A 20,968-nucleotide genomic window follows, 5' to 3' on the forward strand; every position below is an offset into this window, starting at 1 on the left:
GTTTTGATTTGATTTGATTTAGAGGGGGCAGCTTCCCCCCTGCACCCTCCTGACTATGCCCATGGGCCCTGTATACCTGAAGGAGCATCTCCACCTCCATCATCCAGCCCAGATACTGAGAAATGACTGAACAGCGTTAAAAGAACTGACTTTTAGAAGACATCTGAAGGCAACTCAGTATAGGCATGTTTTTATGTCTGATGTTTTACAGTGTTTGATGTTTAAATTTGTTGGAAGCTGCCCAGAGTGGCTTGGGCAAACCAGTCAGATGGGCGGAAGAAGAAGAAGAAGAAGAAGAAGAAGAAGAAGAAGAAGAAGAAGAAGAAGAAGAAGAAGAGCAGTAGTAGTATTGATTGCCCCAGCACTGGCTCAAACCACACTGCCTGGAGAACTGTTTGCTTAAAGAGAATAAAGGCCTCAACCCACCACAGCTCTCTCATCATCACATATCCCAGACCCTCCAAGTGTCCCTATTTTCCAGGGACAGCCCAAGATTTACAGAAGCCGCCCCAGTTTCTGATTTGATCCTGGAATGTCCCACTTTTCCTTATGATGTCCCTATTTTGATTGGAGAAATGTTGGAGGGTATGGAGTTATGTGACACCCCCCCCCCGAGCCAAGGAGATAAGTGACTATAACTTTAGAAGATATCTGAAGGAAGCCCTGTATAGGGAAGTTTTTGAATGTTTAAGGTTTTATTGTGCTTTTCATATATGTTGGAAGCCACCCAGAGTGGCTGGGGGAACCCAGTCAGGTGGGTGGGGTATAAATAATTAAAAATATATATTCTTATGGAATAGGATGTCCCTATTTTCATCACAGAAATGTTGGAGGGTATGACATCTCCATATGGCGGAGATGGGTCACTGGACAAGGGCAGCTTGGGAAAAAACATGAGGAGGAGTTAGCAGAAGAAGAGTTGATGCTTACCCTTAGTGGAATTGCCATCAGTCAATTCCTAAGAAGATGTCTTCAGGACAGAGGAGGCTCCAGTTTTAATGCACTGCCTGCTTCTGTGCTCTTGCAGCTACCCCTAGTAATATGGTAGGACAGGGCTGTGGGCAGCAGTCTGGGATGAGCCAGAAGCCAAGAATTAGAAGCCATAGTGGAGCCACTCAGTAGTCAGGAGGACTGAATAGCAAGTCAAGACCAATGGGCAGTGTGGTGTAGAGGTTAAGAGTGGTAGACTCGTAATCTGGTGAACCGGGTTCGCGTCCCCGCTCCTCCACATGCAGCTGCTGGGTGAACTTGGGCTAGTCACACTTCTTTGAAGTCTCTCAGCCCCACTCACCTCACAGAGTGTTTGTTGTGGGGGAGGAAGGGAAAGGAGAATGTTAGCTGCTTTCAGACTCCTTCGGGTAGTGATAAAGCGGGATATCAAATCCAACTCTTCTTCTTCTCTTCTTCTTAGGAGACAAGCCAAAAGTTAGAACCAAAACATAACCATGGATACCAGAACTCTGGAAGACCATGTTGCTCAAGCAAGGCTCAACTGGAGCAAGAAACCCTTCACACTCTTTCCCATCCAGGAAGATCCAATGGCTAGTGGCCAACCTGGGTTGGCAGAGTCAGTCCAGAGCTTAGTGGTGCATTAATTGTGAAGCTGCCACCTGCAGTTTTGTTGCTAACCACACAGGGGAGCTGCACATAGATCCAGCAGCTCCCCAGTAACTAGCCAATAAAAGCCAATAAAATGTTGCCTTTTGAACTTACTTGCCTCCAATTGCTAATGGAAGACGGGGTGGAGGAAAGTATCTCCAGAACCCATAGAAACTCTGGTTTACATAAGAAGAAAATGCATTGTTTGTGCTTACATTGTTTTTGTAAATCCACTCAATCAACTAAAATATCTGAAAGCCACAGACCCTCTTGCGTGTTCAGATCAACAGAAAGAGCCCTCTTGGTAGTCCTACCACCCTCAGAAGCTCAAGCAGTGGTGATGGATCAGGAGAGGGTATTCTCTATGGCAGCTCCTAAGCTGTGGAATGCCTTCCCTGAAAAAGTGTGTCTGGCACTTCAGTATACAGTTTTTGTCATATGCTGAAGACGAACTTCTTTACACTGACCTTTGACTCTTGAGGTGAATACTTTAGAATCCCCCTCCCCCCATTCCTGTGATAGTAATTTGCTATAAACTGTTTTTAATGTTGTATTTTAAATGCAGCAGCAGCAGCAGCAGCAGCAGCAGCAGCAGCAGCAACAACAACAACAACAACAACAACAACAACAACAACAACAACAACATATCCCATAAAAACCAAAAGGCAGCAAGATATTAAAAGTTATCTAAAAATAATCATCTCTAAAATTAGGTCGAAAAGGCCTGGATAAATACAAAGCTCTTTGCCTGATGCTGAAAGGACAACAAGGAAGGTGCCAGATGGATCTCTTTGGGGACAGCATTCCACAATCAAGGTGCGGCCACTACGAAGATCATTTCCCTGGTAGCCAGCTGGCGGGGGGACCTGCCCTCTGTTGAATATCTTAGCATACTTGTAGGCACATATGGAGACTGGCAGTCCTTCAGTTAGCCTAAGATCTAAAGGACTTTAAAGGTCAAATGAGAACTTTGACTAGCAGCCGAAGTTAGGCCCAGAAATAACTGGAAGCCAGTTGTTACCATGCTTGCTCAGCACACATGTCTATGAAGATGTCTACAGACTACTTCTCAGTGTTAAGGGAATAAGCCCTTCTGGAACATGAATAACTTGTAGCTTAAATGTGACTTGAATAACTGGAGGGAATCTAATTCCTTATTTTACCTCTGTGATCCTGGCTCTACTCCCTCAGGGGACAAACTGCCCAGAAACTAGCACGTTTTCCAAATACAAAGAAGAACAGCATGATGAGTAACTTCAGAACATTTAGTTTAGGCAGTGGAGTGTCTTCATAAGTTACTCGGAAAACAAGAGACGCATGAACAGAACTTTTCCAGAAATGGAGTTTTATTGAAGAACAACAGGACGCCAATTTTACTGGTTAAATGTGAAATTTTCCCTAGTGTTAGGAGGCCGGCAATGATGAAATGAGAGACTGAGCAGTGGGCTACTTTGGTTTCAAGGAAGGGAAGGGGAATAATTGCAGTTTGGAACTGAAAAGATTGTGTGTGGAAGCGTTACTGACTTCCTTATGGACACAGGGGCAGGGTGTGTGTGTCCTTAACATCAGGGTAGACCCACAAACAAAGTAAGAAGAAGAGAGTTCCCTCAGCCACAGCAAGGCTTTACCAAGCTGAGTCCACTGGAAGTGGGAGCAGAGGAAAAGAACAATCAAAACCAGGTAACCGGGGTCAGTGAGTTCATCCCAGCAAAACATCTTCTGGTATCACCTAGTCCAGAGGTGTAATAGTTGGTATCTGGTCAGGAGTTCCTAAGGCTATAACCATTTACATTTGCTGTCCCACCCATTTTTGCCTCTTGCTCTATTCAACACTAGCATGTGGCCCTCAAAAGGTTGCTCAGGAGGGAATTTGCCCGCTGTCTTGTGTTGTAAGGACCAGGCTTCTCAAGACTACCCTGAGATATCCTGCAGTTTCCCAATGATCCCATGAAGCCAGTTCTTCCTAGCAGTGCTGTGCTGCCATTACCTCTGAATAGGCCCACAAAATTCCCTTTTGGTGCATATGTCTGAAATTTGGTTATTGAAACAAAGCTTGACACAGGGGGTTTCCTGATACCGATCCTGTATCCCTACCCTCGCCATGAGCTTGTGTCTTAGATGGCAACTTTAACTTAGATCTTCTTCTTTTCATAGAGTATTAAAAAACAAATTAGCTGTCAGTCAAAATGCCAATGATACCTGGAGCAATATGTTTCCACAAAGGGCTGGCACACACAGACCTGTTTATTTGGTTAGCCTTTGCATCATCAGACCCATATTTTTATATCAGCATGATAATGTCAGAAGCAACTCGAGTTCCATAAACAGATCCTGCTTTGGATAAAAAAAATACAGACATATTTTATTTGAAATATGAAAAAATAACAATGACATTTTAGTGAGACCAAACTGTGCAATAACTCATGAAAATTAATACCATGAACCAATTACCTTTTGTCTCTCCCTCCCTCCCTCCCTCCCTCTCATCCTCTTTCTGTTTAGCATTATGCTAACAACGTCCCCCACCAAACATGCAACCCAACAGTTAAAGCGAATAAATGTCTGAAGAGTAATTACCATTTAGAAGCTGTTCTTTTTATATCTGGTGTCAAATGCAATGACAGTAAGCACTAAATAAAAACAAAATGTCTTTGGCATTGCCTTTTTTATTTTCTTCTAGAAGAAGAAGAAGAAGAAGAAGAAGAAGAAGAAGAAGAAGAAGAAATGCATCAGTTTGGAATGTTTATTCAAACCAGCTGTAAGATATTACTGTACAGAGTCAGGAAATTAATATAGTATTTGGAAGTACAGTGTCGTAATAAGTTATTCTAGCATGCCTGCAGAATGAGCAGAGATAGATTTGGCAGGCAAAATGCAGACAGTGTGCGAAGGATCAGACTGGCAATGGAGTGCTCCGAGGCAACTTAGACTTCCCTCCCAGCCAGCTTTGCCCTCCAGACAATGCTTACCCTCATCCATTCTGGAGAAAAGCTAGTTCAGTCAGCTGGGAAATGCATCTTAATAGAACATAATAGGTGAGATTTCAGAAACTGAGGGCCAGTTCATATATCTGAAAAGGTGGCATGTTCTTCCTATAGGACTCAGCAAGCACCATGTTTGCTGTGCCAAAGCAAGCTACAAAAATATTAAAATGAAATATTAAAATAAGTTAAAACACTAATCAGATGAGGAGTTGTTGAGCACTGCTCTGTTGTGCATCTGTGTTACCAATGCAAATCGCCAGAGGTGGAATGGGTTGGTTGGTTGATTGCTTGGTTGGTTGGTTTGTAGAAAGCAGCTCAGGATGGATCAGCTGACAGAAGGAGTCAATAGAATCCTTCTTGGATACAGAAATGTGTCCACTTAGGCCTGGCTGGCTCCTCAGTCTGAGCAACTTGGGGCTCAGACATAAACTAAACTCTGTCTGTTTCTGGCCTGCTTTAATTGTCTTACAAGTCTGTGGATAAACCTCAGACCACCCATCTTGACACCTAACTTGACACCTAAGCATTTTTCCCATGTGAGAACTTTCCATGCATCCAGTATAGAACCACATCATGGATTCCAACCAACCAGTTCCATTACAACTCTTTGAGATGGTGACTGCCTGTGTGCTTGCTTGGTTTCCAACTTCTCAACCTGATCGTTTGCGCCCAGCTACATGTTTACAAAAATGAATGCTAGATGCTCCAGCACACACCTCCACATCTAAAGTAATGCAACCCTATAAATCTGCCGGGGAACTTGATCTCTGTTTGCTTGGATACATATCTTGAGCCTTGAATTAGAAATCCTAGAAGCTAACCAGGCTCTGGCACAATCCGTGCTCTGCCCTGCACCACATTCCTGACACAATTCATATTGACTGCATTATGTTTTCAAAGACATCATCTAAGTTGCAATACAAGATGACTTGGCATCTAATATGGCTCCACTAAACTTTACAAAACCTCAGCTTCAGAGCATAATCTTCCATCTGAATGATTTGTCTCACCAATGAGGTTCCTGCATGCCTAAGTGCATGTTCCCTCACCACCACCCTTGGAAGTTGACCTTCTGCCTATCCTGAGCTATGTGGACCTGCCTTTGGTCCTTCTGACTGTTGGTTGCTTCTTAAGGATCTCGATCTTTCTCTCAGATGTTGTTATTCGCCTCTAATCACATGAGCAGAAGGCATGGGCCTTCTGTGAATGTTGAAAATTTACTGCTTTGGGACAGAGCCCCACTAGACTTTGGCTCTCTATCCATCAGGGAAATAAGGAACACTAATCAGTATTGTCTGAAACACTGATAATCTATTTACATCATGGTTATACTGAGAGTTTCTGCATCTAGCAGCAAGCACAGATACTCTTAGAAGAACAAGCCAGCTATAAAGTCTGTTTATATTTTGGTCACAGGCCTTTAAAATTCTTAATGGCGAAGCAGCTCATAGTACTATAATCAATATCTCCAGAGTTATTTAATAGCTATACAGAAGCAAAGTATGCCTGTGATAAAATGCACTCCCAAGGGAATACAATGCAAAGGTGCAATATTAATATACCCACAGATAACGGGAAGGTATTACAGCAGCACTAGTCCAAAGATGGAGATTTAAAGCCCTGTGCATTTATGCAAACAATGCCATTACAACAGCTCAGCACAGCAAGATGAATGAAGCACAGAATGATAAACGGGAAGCAGAGCCCACTTTGTGCTGGCAGTTCTTCTTTCACCCTGAACTTCTGGCTTTCACCCTGAACTGCCACCACTCATTTGGCTGGGAGAAAAGAAGCAAAAGGGTTGGGGGAATGGGAAGGGGAAGGTGGAGAGCATCTGACTGACACATTTAATCATTGCCGTTCTGAATTCTGTGGTTCCCTGTGGTCAAAGCCCACTTCCTTATGAAATTACTGGTACATTAAAGGCCATTGAGAACAGGTAAAAATAGCAACAGTGAAGTCCTGAGTTCAATAGGACTTACTCCCAGGTAAGTGTGCATGGTTGACCAGAACTACATGTAGTATAGTCAGTAGACCATGAGATGCTTAATCTTAGGGTTGTAGGTTCGAGCTCCATGCTGGGCAAAAGATTCCTACATTGCAGGGGGTTGGACTAAATGACCCTCATGGTCTCTTCCAACTCTACAATTCTATGATTCCAAGTGCAGTCTAACCACAGGTTTGTATAGCAGCATTATGATATTGGCAGTTTTATTTGTTTAATCCAAAACTGCTTGAAATAAAAGATTTGACTGCAGTGCTCAGTAGAATAGCATGATAGTTGCATTTTCTTCCTTTCTTCTTCAATTTGTGCTCATATCTCCAAACTTTCTTTTTTGGGCCTTGTTTGAAATGAATGGGTGGTGGTGGGTAACAATGAAACCCACCTGTAAATGAAATAGATATATGTTTGGTTTTGGTCCTTAGGCTATTACAAAACAAAACTTTACAGTATAAAGCAATACAGTACAAGGTAGCAGGAATTGAAGCAGAGTTTTTTTTTAGATATTTGTAGGTGGGGTGTTCTCAAACAGGACTAGAATACTGACCGTTCCATTTTTAAAAATTGAAGATAAAACTGGATCAGTTTGGAAATTTAGCTAGTCCTGGGCTGTGGTTTATCCAGTGTTTCTGAAGCAAAAATGTTTTATTTTGTATATTCTGGAGCGGCGCAACTCCCACATTTTATGGGATGGATTCAAATGCATGCTGGAACATCAGGTTTGCACAATTAAAGTAGAATAAAGCACTTTTTCACCCTACCACAAAAAAATTCACTTTATAAAAGAAACAGACTTTCAGTGGTTAAGATGATGAGGAAATGCACTGAAAATTGTTGGATTAACAAATGAGGAACAGGAACATGTAAAAGCAACCCCAGAGGTGAAACAGGAAGAATGCAGGATGAATGCCCATTGTCCTACAACAGCCCCACAAAGAAATGAGAAGGAATCCTTCATAAAGACCAGGTATAATCTAACCTCCAAGTAAGCTTTGTGCAAGCAAATTAGGACCCATGCTCAATAAAAAAAGGTTCCTGGAGGAGCCAAAAGATCAGGGGCATTATGTTGTGCGTGGGAGGGGCCCACAGGATAAATAGAAAGGACCCAAAGCCAGCCGCAGAAACAAAGAGATGGCAGATAAAGGACCACAGGATCTATCTAAAACAGAAGTATCCTGAGATTTGTGGCTAAGAAGCAGCTCAGGCTTACCTGCTAGAATAAATCCAGGCACATCTAATGAATATTACCATTTTCTAATACAAATTGTGCTTATTCGGCTTTCTCCCGCATGTCTCTCATTCGTGTTTTGTGTCTCCTTGCATGTCTATCACCTTTTTTTTCCTCCCCCTCCCCGCACCAGCCTCCGTCTCCTCTCCGCTCCTATATTTCCTGTTTCTTTGTCTCTCCCTTCGGCATTCCTCACTTCTTTGTTCTTTGCTCTTGCTCCCTCTTTTCTGCCTGCCTGCCTACATATTCCCTTTTCTATTCCAGCTGCTGTCGGTCTCCTTTCTTTCTGCTTCTATGTCCTTGCGCACTGCTGATTTGCGTGCTGCATTCACAGCTTCTTTGGAGGAGGAGACCCGAGTATTTTTATTTTTTTTACTGAATAAGCCTTTCCTACCTTTAGAAAGCCTGAAGCCTTTGCAGGTCTGCTCAGCTTTAAGCCTTTCCCTTGTTTCTCTCATAATAGCGCAGCACAATTAAATGTGAGCAGGTGAGATACCCATTTCTGAACATCATTTACCACCGCTCTGTTGCAGACTGGAGACATCTGCACATTTTTGTACCTGGAGGGTTGGTAGCAGTCATTCAAGGTGCCCCTGGTTCCAACATTGTGCAACATTGCACCAAGTGTTTAGCTTTGCTCATTTTGCACCTTCTCAGCTACAGTTCCAAGGGATCTCCTCCAACAATGGTTTGGGCCACAAACTGAGTGGGGAAGCAGATATGGATGAGAATGGAAGAAGAGTCCTACAGGCTCATGACAGCTGTATATGTATTCTGGTTTCTGAGGCAGTATGCTGTGGGACAGAGCAGGAGAGTGTTATTATTATATTATATTATATTATATTATATTATATTATATTATATTGCTATTGCACTCATGTTCTGCTTCTGGACTTCCCATAGGCATCTGGCACTCCATTCTGGGAACAGAAAACTGGACTTGATGGTCCAGCAGAACTCTTCTCATTTGTCAAATTTGCATCCTTTATACAGGTTGCAGAATTCTGTGTTTCATTAATATATTATGAAGTGTATCCTGCATTATTGCTTGAGCCTCAAGGTGACTAACCACAGTAAATATACAAAGGAAAAGTAACCCTATAAAATCACTTAAAGCTGTGGGGGAAATGCAAATACCTGTAAAGTGGTACCTCTGGTTACGTACTTAATTAATTCCGGAGGTCCGTTCTTAACCTGAAACTGTTCTTAACTTGAAGCACCACTTTAGCTAATGGGACCTCCCGCTGCCGCTGCGCCACCAGAGCACATTTTCTGTTCTTATCCTGAAGCAAAGTTCTTAACCTGAAGCGTTATTTCTGGGTTAGCGGAGTCTGTAACCTGAAGCATATGTAACCTGAGGTACCACTGTATTTTAAATATATATATGCAGCCCTGTTTTGCTTATTTAAGATACTTGTGCTAGATATTTGTGAAACAAAACAGCAGCTCTATGTAGCAAATGGTCTTTGGATCACAGCCATAGTCTATTCACCACAAACTTTCCTGCTCTCAGATCCACCCATTATGTGCAGCCTATTTCTGAAATGTTGCAAATAGTGTACTGGGGACCCATATGCTCTAAAATCCAGCCACAGTTGTAGCTCATATGCTGAAACAATTGCACAATCAGTCATCAATCTTTAGCTAAATGTAGTGACATTTGCTAAAAGTCACTCTTAGTGTACCTGCTGGGGGACAAAGGAAGAAGAAAAACAGCAACTATTTGAGGTCACATCAGTTGTGAAATCTGTGGCCTGTAGGTGCCCTGCCAGAGCCATCTAATTTGATCTGTTTCCGACAGCAAACAGCCTGCTGCTTCTGGGAAGCTCATAAGCAAGACTTGGATGCAGTAGTTCTCCTATGTTGCCTATCCTCAGTGCTGGGCTTTTTGAGAGATTCTGCATCCAACATGACTAGCACGAGACATTTTTGCCACCTGAGACAGCCAAGATCCCTGCTCCAAATTCTATGCACAGAAGCCCCAACCAAACAAAACAATTGCATCTTCCTTCAGCGCTGGTGATGGGACAGTGTCCTTGGTCACTGCAAGTAAATTTAGGGTCACAGGGCACACACATAGCTCAGTCTTCCAACTCATTGCCACAGCTCTGCAGCTCCTCGTATCTGCAGCCTGAGATGGCTGCTTCATGCTGCCTAATGATAGGGCCGGCCTTAGACCTCCATACAAGACAGTTTGGCTGGCGTGACGTATAGCAAATGATAGCCTAATCTCAACAAATTTGTCTAATTCTTCTTCAAGTCATCTAACAGAGCAGCTAACCACCACCATCCATCCACTGTGCTCTAGGGGGTTTGTAGGTGTCCCTCTACCCAGCCCTGCCTGGCCCCAGCAAGGAGTGCCCCAATGCACCTGCTCAAATGGTGGGTGGAAGCTGAGCTTGGTGGCATTTCTGCTGGCACTATCTGGTGGGAGCCCATGAAATGAGGCATTTCAGGGAGGGGGCTGAGCCGAGCCAGTGCAGTGTCCACTAGGTCCTGAGCCATCAGTGCTGCTGTCATGAGATGTCAATGGACCTGAGCCAGGTCCCTTCACTGCATCAGCAAATATGATGTTCCCCCTTGCCTCCCTACCTTCCACCCCGACCAACGCAAGCAGGAGGGCTGGAGATGTAGTGGTGGCTACGATGCTCCATCCAGCTCCTTGGCTGCTAGCCAGGAGTTGGGGTTGAAGCCCAAGCTTGTAGTCCTTTCAATTTTCCACACCCATTGTTCATGTATTTTTATTATTATTTTGCAAACAATATTAGGATAAAGAAGGAAAGGAAGGCATAGAGCAGGCACCCCCAAACTCGGCCCTCCAGATGTTTTGGGACTACAACTCCCACCATCCCTAGCTAACAGTACCAGTGGTCAAGGATGATGGGAATTGTAGTCCCAAAACATCTGGAGGGCCGAGTTTGGGGGTGTCTGGCATAGAGTATTGTATCTTCTTAAAAAAACAAACAAAAAACAAAACCATGTTATCTTTGTACAGCAAAAGTTCTATAGAAGGTACTATTACATATTGAAAACGGGTGTTTTCATTGCTGTTCTGCACTAAGCTGGAAATGGAATTGCAACTCATAAATCATCCTATATAGACACTCCCAGCCTCAAATGCTGATGGGGTAAATTTTCAGTTCTTTACATTTTAAAAGTTTCCTTAATGTCAACAATAAATTAAAGAGGAAACAGACTCAAAGGCATCATGTTATGAGAGGCAAGAGCAAGAGAGATAAATTTACAGACACATGGAACTGCTTTTTGCATTACATAACTGGACAGAGATGTGTTGTAACACATCCAACCACTCAGAAAACTTTCTGGCTGGACTTATTACCTAGGCATCTCCTCGGTTAAGTCATTCCTAACAAGCTTCAGAATAGTGTCATTGTTTGCATGTGACCCCCTAAGCATATAGCTTTTCCTATCTAATCAGACAATAGCTGTGCACTACTATACTGTTACGGTTGTATTGTTATTTTGGTGTATTCCATGTGTAATATAACACCAAGATCTGTATCTGGAAAAATGACTGCAAATAAACAATAAATATATATTGCGGGTGGGAGGAGACTGAAGAAACAAGTTTTTTCTGTTCCCTGGATCCTGTTCCTATTTAAAAACAGGTGATATTTTAAAAGTTTCTGGAATAAAAATAATAGTTCTCTGGAGTAAAGAACACAGATAATTTATCTTTCAGCAATTATTTTAAATATGCCTTGCAGATCCAGTGAGAGACACATATATTGTTTGCAATAATGATGTCAGTCATCAGGTAGCCTATTATGATGACCAGCACCAATTAAAATATCTTGAAAAGTCCACAGTTTTAATCCAAGGAAAGCAAATGATCATGAACAATAATCATAATTCGGGGGGGGGGGGACACACAAAAACATTATTAGGCAACAGAAACAGAAAAGCATAAAGCAAATAGAATGGAACAAATTTAATGCAACCGAGTAAATTAATCCATAGATCTGATCTTATTCGCAATTGAATCATACGTTTTCCAACAACAATTTGGAATTGTAGGCTACTTCGGGTCACCAAGAGAAACTATCATTACTTACACACATAGAGGTTGAATATCTGTCTCATTATTAGAATAACCGTGGTCGTCATCACCAAGATTAGAAGAGCAAATTCATCAATGCATATATATTTTGAATCGCCCAAGGACAATATTTGGAATCATGGAAATAATCACTATAATAAAGATGCAGAGTTAAATATATATGTGTATAATAAATTAATTGTTCACTGGGCCCAGTCACGATGTTGTTCAACATTGGCTTGAAACAAAATACTTAGATTTTATACATTTGAAGGCAAAATGATGATCTTAACATGAATCTGATGGGTTCAGCCGGATACCTCAATAACCATGTGAAATCAGTCAAACCAAAAATACTCATATATTTTACCGAAGGGTAGTTGAGTTAGCCTTTTGCAGCAAAAACAAAAACTATTATTGTGGCACCTTAAACAATAACTATATTTATTCTGGCATATAAACCTTTGTGGACTTCTTTCTGCTTCATCAGACATTTTAGTAGCACACCTCAGAAAATGTGCTTATTTGCTAATCTTTTACATTGTGGTGCAGTAGATAGGAACAAATATGTGAAAATATATAACAGCAGATGAAGATGTTGCTTTAAGAATCTAGTCCTTTTGCAGCACTGATAATAGCTAAGTTCACTTCCTAAATCCTTAGAATACTTCTCAAAATGACTGTTTTACAAAACAGAAAACTAAGGGAAATTGTGCAAATAATAAAGTTTCTACTGTCCTCCAAAATTATTGCAACATTTCTTTTTTATTGTTTATGGATTTTTTCCAGTTTTATATTTACAGATCATATTTTCATCCTTATACAAGAATTCACATAGACTTCCCCAGTTCAGATGCATCTTGTTTAGTTACATATCAATTAATTTATCCACCCTATTTTCCCCCTTTCCCTATCATTGCTGTTATCGGCTGCTGATCATCAGGTTCCCCCTACTTGAAAGTTAAATTTAACGTCATATCTTTGTAGATGAAGCTTTCCCACCACTCACTCATGACCTGTCTGAGTTCTTGCAATATTTCATCACTATTGTTGAAAGATGTCTTGACCGCTCCGCTTCTAGGAATTATAAATTCTGCAAATCTGTATTTGCCTTATATTACCCATTTATAATGCTTTAGGTACTAAGGAATAGAAGTCGTCAGAATGCATTTTCCTTCAGTGATCATCTTAGGTTCTAGTCATTATTTTGACACATTACTGCCAATTCTGCAGCATATTCCCCAACATGAATAAACAGCTGCAGCTCAGTCACCAGGCAGGGATGTGTTTTGTTTTGATACGGTGGTGGGTTTATGCAAACGTGAATATTCCATACAAAAAAATTAAGTTTATGTGCAGGTAAATAATCTCAAATAATCAATCTTTTTTTTTTACAGTATTTAAGGGGGACAGAGAGAATGTGATAATTAAGTGAAAGCACAATCCACCAGAACATTCTCATATCTCACACACACACACACACTGCCCTTGCACCAATTTACACAGCAAAATGTCTTAATGGATTGTGCCTACACACTTTTTTCATGTTCATTACACATGGTTAATGCTGTTAGGCAGAGCACAATTGTGTTCACATTTCCTCCAGTGTTATTTCTACGAGTTGCAATGGATGTTTTGATTTGAGTAATTTCTTAACAGAAATGCATTCTCTCCCCCACTTTGCCTCCATATATATCTCAGTATATAGTGTTTTTATCTTATCAGACATCTACTGGAGGTAATCAAGTAAGCCTAGAATAAAACAAAACATGCAAGGGAACTGATATTTTAAGGAGTATAGGCAATTTGCAGTTCAGATTCCACGTGGGTTTTTGCTTAATAATTACCATTTAATAGCAAGTTGAACTGCAAACCACATTTTGTGCTTGGTGACTTCGGCCATGTGAAAATCAGCAATCTAGATCTATGTGAGACTCCTCTCAAGGCTACTTGTGCATCTGTTCCCTAATATCTAGTTGCTGTTTCACAGATTCTCGCTCTTCATATTTCTGCTGTAGAAATTGGGTTGATGTGAAGCAGATTTCTTCAAACAAATCTATTTATTTGTTGTTTTTAGTGGAAAACACTAGGCTTTAAAATGTACAGTATATTAGAAGCATCTTTCTTGAGTGGGAAATTGTATCTGTTCACAAAGAATCCTGTATATTGCAGGCAGGACCTGGGTTATGTGATTGCCCTTAGAATTAAAGCAGTTCTTTTTATGGATAAAAGGTACCTGAGACTTAGGACTTGTTTAGCTGTTTAGATGTGCTCTGTGTGCCTTTTTAAAGTCACGGCTCCATATTGTTGGGCAGAGTCCCTCCTGCTTCTTCATGCAATGTTGTTAGCCATCCTATTACTACAGCCCAGCCCAAGGCATTTTGCTGCCTTATACAGAGTTACAAATGCTGCTCTCCCTCCTAAATCAGGATACATGCTATTCACAAGGTCAACCCATTTATTCTGGCACCTTAGACATAACCCTCCCTCTCTCCCCTCAGCTCTCTGACAGCAAAATGCAACAATAATGTGTTAAATAACAAAACATTTGCTGCTGTCTGCGATACACAAAATTTGCTGTCTGAGGCTACCGCCTCACTCTGTCTAATGGTAGAGGTGGCCCCTTCTCACTACTGCTAGGCCAGAAAGTGTGGAATTCCCATTTACATAACCAACAATCAAAAATAAAATAAGTTTTGGGAAAGCATCTCTCGGTATATACTTTTCATCAGGCAAGTGTATCGCACTGAAAAACGTAGCATTTTCCATTAGATGAGGCATAATAATTGAGGTTCTGATCTTTCTGTTCCCATTCCCACCCCTTCCCCGGCGTTACACACATCTAAAAGTTTGGTTAGAATTATTGCATTGATGCTGCTTTGAACCATAAACCATTTTACATTATACCTCACCTAAGTTAATTCATGTATTCTTTATTTAAAATACCGGTATATGCCGGCCACCTTTTAGGGTCAAACCTAAATGGTGGCTTCTAACATATAAAAGCAATGCAAGTTTAAAACCTCAATGCATCATAAAATACAACTGATATAAAAAACCCAATGACAATACAGAATTATTGTTCAGTTACATGGTCCTTTGAAAAGCATCTTCACTGACTGTGCACTCTTGAATAGACTGGAGAAAACCTTGCTACATTTCCTGGATCACTCCTTCTGTGGCTTGCTAAAAAGGCTGACTAGAACCAGAGTTAAGGAAAACAAGTTTCTGTTTGTTATACAAACACAAACTACCGGTATTTTACCAGCTTGGCCTTACGCTAAATCACAGTTTAGTACCATGGCAAACACTCAGGTCACAAACATGTTGCTCTGTTCCCTTTAAGATTTGCCTGCTAAATGTTATCTTCAAAACCCCCTTCGTATATGTACACTCCTAGTATTTAGGGAAAGATGGTATGGCTGTTTGCCATAACCCTCAGAATGCAGAAGAGCTCTGCATACCTTTCCAAAGTTTTATCTTGTCAGCAATGAAGTATGAATGCAAAACACCAGATGGTTTTAAAACATTGACAACTGTCACGTCGTCTCTCAGTAAAACTCAGTACCCGGAAACCTACATGTAGGGAATATATTACAGTATAGCAATGTTTCACCACTAATTCAGAAACTTTTATACATGTGGAGAATATTTAGGTAGGGTTGAGGGATTATTTTCGGAGATGCATTCTGCTTGCAAATAAAAATGGTCATTGCCCTTACAATATATTATATGGATTATTCAATATTTGTCACATTGTGGCAGTTGATATGAATGAGGAATATGCGTTCAAAAGATATGGTTAAATGCAGATATAAAAGAGATAGAAATTAAGAACAAACATTGTTCTTATTAAATCTGGCTTCTCTGCCTGCTGTAAATTTAAATTTTGTATAAAACTTAAACAGTGGTGTTAATGTATTATGCATTTCTCTCCTGTCAATTAAAGGCAGGTGTTATTTACAGGCCTCACTGCTACTGTTCTGTAAATGCAGAGGTACTTTATATATATATATATATTTTAATTAAGAGAGTGCTAAATGGGAACAAGAATTTTACATAACCAAGGTAGAAGAAACTCAACAACTGGGGACACAACATAATAAGATTGTGCTGATTAGCAGAAAAATGTATATTTAAAATGTACACACACAAAATTGATCTATTGTTCTGTGAGCTGCATTACATTATTCAGTAAATATTATTTGTATTTTTGCATATACAGTACATATAAGTTCCCAAATGTCCCAGCAAACCCCAATTCTAACGACTATTAAAATATGTGAAAGGGAAAATCTCAGCACTGCCTTCTATTAGACACTGATTGAATTTCTGGCTGCTATCTTGTGGGAACCACACCTTTTGATCAGTTAAAATGTCTTGTTTCAGACCTTTCAAGGAATCTTGGAATCCATCTGTACCTGTTTCATCTTTCTGTTAACAGTACTGCAGCAGTTTTGATGCCTGTGAAAGTGAATAAAGCCCAAATATATTAATTAGATATTGCATTTTAATAGTGCACAATACTTCTAATTAAAACTACTTATTTTAAAGACCTCAGCTTTATACTCTTGTCTCTGTGTCTCTTATTTGAACAGACCTCTGTTGCCTGGAACTGATCTTAAAATAAATCTTTAAAATTTGATTCAATATTTTAAGTGAATTGGCGGGGAGCTTGAATTTCCATTGTAATGTTTTAAAAATACCACTGAAGTTTTTAAAGTGTGTCATTTCCCAGTAAGGCTTCTTTTCTTTTCTTTTCTTTTCTTTTGTTTTGTTGCATTTCTTGAAAGGATTAAAAATCAAACAGCTAAACAGAATGATTTAAAAGCCCCTAACTCATATATGCCCTTCTGGCATATTTTCACTCTTGTTCAAGCAGATGGACTTCTTCAGAGTAGGAAATGTAGAGCAAATAGATCTAGATGGGAACTTCATTGATAAAGAGAAATAAAATATGAAGCCATCAAAGTGAAATCTGATTAAAAAACAAACAAAGTTTAAAGTTTAAAAAGCAATGTATCTTGCATGGATTTTCTTCACTGGTATTCCACTTAATTGCAAAATAGTTCTATTGTAGGAAATCCCCATTACGTATAGTGGCAGATTTATTTATTTAAATGAACGCTGCATTCTATACTTGATACACATTTCTCAGTGCCAACCCTCACCCCACCCCCACCCCACCCCATCTAAAAAGAGCAGCAAATAATAGTTTTATCCATGGATGTATTTAGTTTCTTATTCTATGTGCAAGTTGTAAAGGAAAGAGTAAATGCAGAACATTTTCTGGGCCATTTTATTTGTTCATAGGCTGTGGCGTTTGGGGTTTTTTGTTTTGTTTAGCTATGCTTGAAGTCACTAGGACAGCAGCACACAACAAGGTCTATTTTTCTTGCTTTCCTTTTTACAAGTAAAATAGAGAGAGAAAGGGAATTCCTACCAAAGAAGAGAGGCTATACAACGTTTCATCAGTCAAATTAAACTGCTATTGACATCACTAAGAGTTTTGCAGAAAATGTCTATAAAGCGTTTTCCTTTTTTCCCCCCTCTCCCTTAATTCTGTTCCAGGTTTTGTTTTCTTGTTTAAGTAAATACATTTTTTAATAGTTTTATTCTAATTCCTGAGCTTTGTTGCAATAAAATGGGGAGGGGGGCGTTTGGATTTAATGCAACATGTCCTATGCATTTAGTTATTAAGCTAAGGCTTTTTGTTAGGTTGTGGCAATTAGTCAAACTAATCAAGTAATTTATATTTGAATTGTACAGTATTTCCTTTGTGAGCTTTTGTCCCTCAATATGCCCTTTTCAGAAAACCTACTCAAGAACAAATATGGTGTTTTTTTTAGACTTCTCTGTATGGTAGGAACTGACTTTGATCTTTCAGTTAAAAAGAAAGGATGCTGAACTGAAATGTTGGGCCTGGTAAAATTTAAAATGTACTTTACACAGGATAATATGAGGTAATTTATACACCATCAGTTTTGTCCACTCTGTGCTTTGCTTTGTAAACATAACATTTCTACCACCGGTTTTTTTTTTCTATTTCCTCCCCCCCCCCCCAATTCTTTAAATACATTGTTTTCCTTCATGCATACACAAGAGAGATACAGTACTTATTAGAGGGAGACTGAGCTAGTGATATTTTTATTTTCCTTTCTGATGTCCTTCTCTGTTCTTCTGCTACTTTCTTCTGGCAGAGTAAAAAATAAAACTGACCGTGATGTGTGGGTTGAGGGCATCAGAGGTCATTACCCTTCAGACTTTTCACTTTGATGGCAAGGTATCAAAACAAAAATACTGCTTCAAGACGCACGGCAGATTTTGCTTCTTGAAATCATTATTAGCAAAACACACTGTTCTCTCTCTGTGTGTGTGTGTTTGTACATGCTGCATTTTATGCACGGGGTATTAAGGGACAGATGATCCTGCAGTTGAGAAGCATGTTTTCTTGTTGATGCTATGGTGAGGAGGCTGGATCTTAATTACAAACACTCCCTTTGGTACATCCAGTCAGTGATCATTAGCAATGGCATAATGGGAAATGAAGAGACACAGAGTAACTTGAATTATATTTTTTGGTGGCCCCATCGCGGTTCAAAAAATAATAATAAATAGTGAGGTTTGAAAGCAACAGATCCTTCATGGGTGACTGGGAACAATAAAATATTCTCTTACTTAAAATGCTTAACTGGCTGGGTTGTCTCTGCTCAGGACAAAGGAGGGGGAAACAGGCAGTCCTTGCAGGGTGAGATAATTTGTTTGGCCTTGTCTAGAAAAGTGTTAGGGAAGGAGTGCTCAGGTTTCTTTAAAGAAATGAAAATATAACTTTTCAGTAGGCACTAATCTCATTAACAATTGCTATGGTGAGCTGCACCTCTGCTGAACATTCATAGCACCTTTATTTCAAACTTCCAGTATCTTTATTTATTATTTTTATTTGCACATATAACCTGCCCTTCATCAAATGATCCCAGGGTAGATTACAAAGATGGTACAAATAAAATGAGTACAATTTATTTTAAAATCATAAGATAAAATCACAGAGCAGAATTTGAAAGCACCACAGAACAGCAATGCTGAGCAGGAGGAAATAGAACCATTTGACCAAAGGCCTGGATGAACAGGCATCTAATGAATGTGGTGTTTTCAGAGGCGACAGTAATATTGCCATGGTTTAATTAACTAAAAAGAGCACTATTAATTGTTACAATTCTCAGCCAACTAAACCTCTCACTGACTTCCATCATGAACTGATGATGCTGTACCCGCAGTTGATAATACATTAAGTGTGTTTTGAAGAGGAGAAATAACAAGAAATGCAGTTTCCAGTATACTATACAACTCCATTAGCTGGTCACTCTGAGGCTTATACTGTAAAGCATTCTTTTACAGTACAGTCCTGTGCATGCTTACTCAGAACAAAGTCCCATTCAGTTAAATAGGGCTTACTCCCCAGTAGGGCTTTTTTGGGTGACAGTATTCACCAGTATGGAATACTGTCGCTGCTTTTTTAGCTGCTCATGGCAGCCATTTTGTGCTGGCAACCACGGCACTTTTATCAATATATGAGTACTGGCACTTCTTTCTTTCTGTTAATCAGGAAAGCACTGCTGCCTAGTTAATTACAGCTTTCAGGTTTCGGTGGAAATAATTACTTTTGAGCAGCTTCCCAGCTAGAGTCTCTTGACAGAAGACCCTAACCTGCCAACAAAAGGTAGCAAGTGAAAAAATAGTAGTAGAATATCACTTGACAAGCAAAACGGCAGCTACTATTTATTTACCAGTTGCTGATTTAAAATCATCACGTTTTAGATTAAAAAGGAAGTGAATGTGTATGGGGAAGGTTCGATTATTACTGGGGAAGATGTGCCAAGGGTTACAGAAATATGAGATAAACATATACATATGTAACAGGTAAAATAGTCCTAATTACTACCTTTGTCTGTGTATGTAGTCTCTCTAACAATCCATATGTTGTTATTTTCCCTCTTCCAACAAATTAAAGTTCCAATAAAGCAAACACAAATATGCTTTACTACCATAGCTGTCAACTTTTCCTTTTTTTAAAGGGAAATTCCCTTATTCCGAATAGGATTCCTTGCAAGAAAAGGGAAAAATTGACAGCTACCTGTATGTTTACTACCAGGGGTGTAGCTTACTACAGTAATAAAGGTGAGCCTATATGAATACCTTTGGAAGGCTAGTGCTGTTGCACCTTGTCCTATTTGGGTGTGCCTTTTCAAAAGAGATCACACGAGAGAGAGAAAATGATAGACTGGGAGGCTACTTTGGAAGAAGTACCATTTGTGGCAGACTTCTACAGCAGAAGGTTCCGGCTACAGTGCAGACATTCTGATGCATGATGTTAATAAATGACAACCAGATTCCAAAAACTCAGGAACCAAAGCTCCATGAGCCCAAGAGGGCATTGGAGTTACTGGGTTTTTTTCTCCAACACCACCTCCTGATGTGACATGGAAATTTCATCTCAGGGTGCTTGTGGCAAGCATCTGCCCAAAGAATAAACTTTTAGAAATAACAGAAGACCTTGGTGTGAAGACCGAAGGGTTATTTGGATCCCAGCCCATATTAATAAAATATGAGGCCTCTCTACCCCTCATTTCACTTTATGAATGTGCATGATTTGATATTAGAAGGACAGCATGTGTTAACTGATAAATCAGTGTTGCTGAGAGTTAAGAGCACACATTTGTATGGAGGGGTGTTAACAGGCTCTTTTGGTAGTTGTGGGTAACAATAGGAAATGAAAAAGATGCTCTGTCCTTGGAGCAAAAAGTAGTATGACTATCTTTGTGTATTCAGTTGTAAGTTATGCTTATTTCACCATCTCAAAAAGCACCTATGATGACATTTTGGTAATACATACAGGTTAGATATGATTAATTTTAAAATTGTGAATAATTGATTAAAAGAGAGCCGATCAATCAACTAGTAGAACGTCTTTGCAATTCTGCTGCTTTAGACACTGGAATCCTGCTTTGCTCCTTCCTCTGTTTAGAAGGGGGGAGCCTCACTATGGTTCTTTGCATTCTGAAACACAATTGTGGATAGTTAGAAGTTTTATCCAGTTA

This window comes from Lacerta agilis, chromosome 12, assembly GCF_009819535.1.
Source record: "Lacerta agilis isolate rLacAgi1 chromosome 12, rLacAgi1.pri, whole genome shotgun sequence".
Lineage (NCBI taxonomy): Eukaryota > Metazoa > Chordata > Lepidosauria > Squamata > Lacertidae > Lacerta > Lacerta agilis.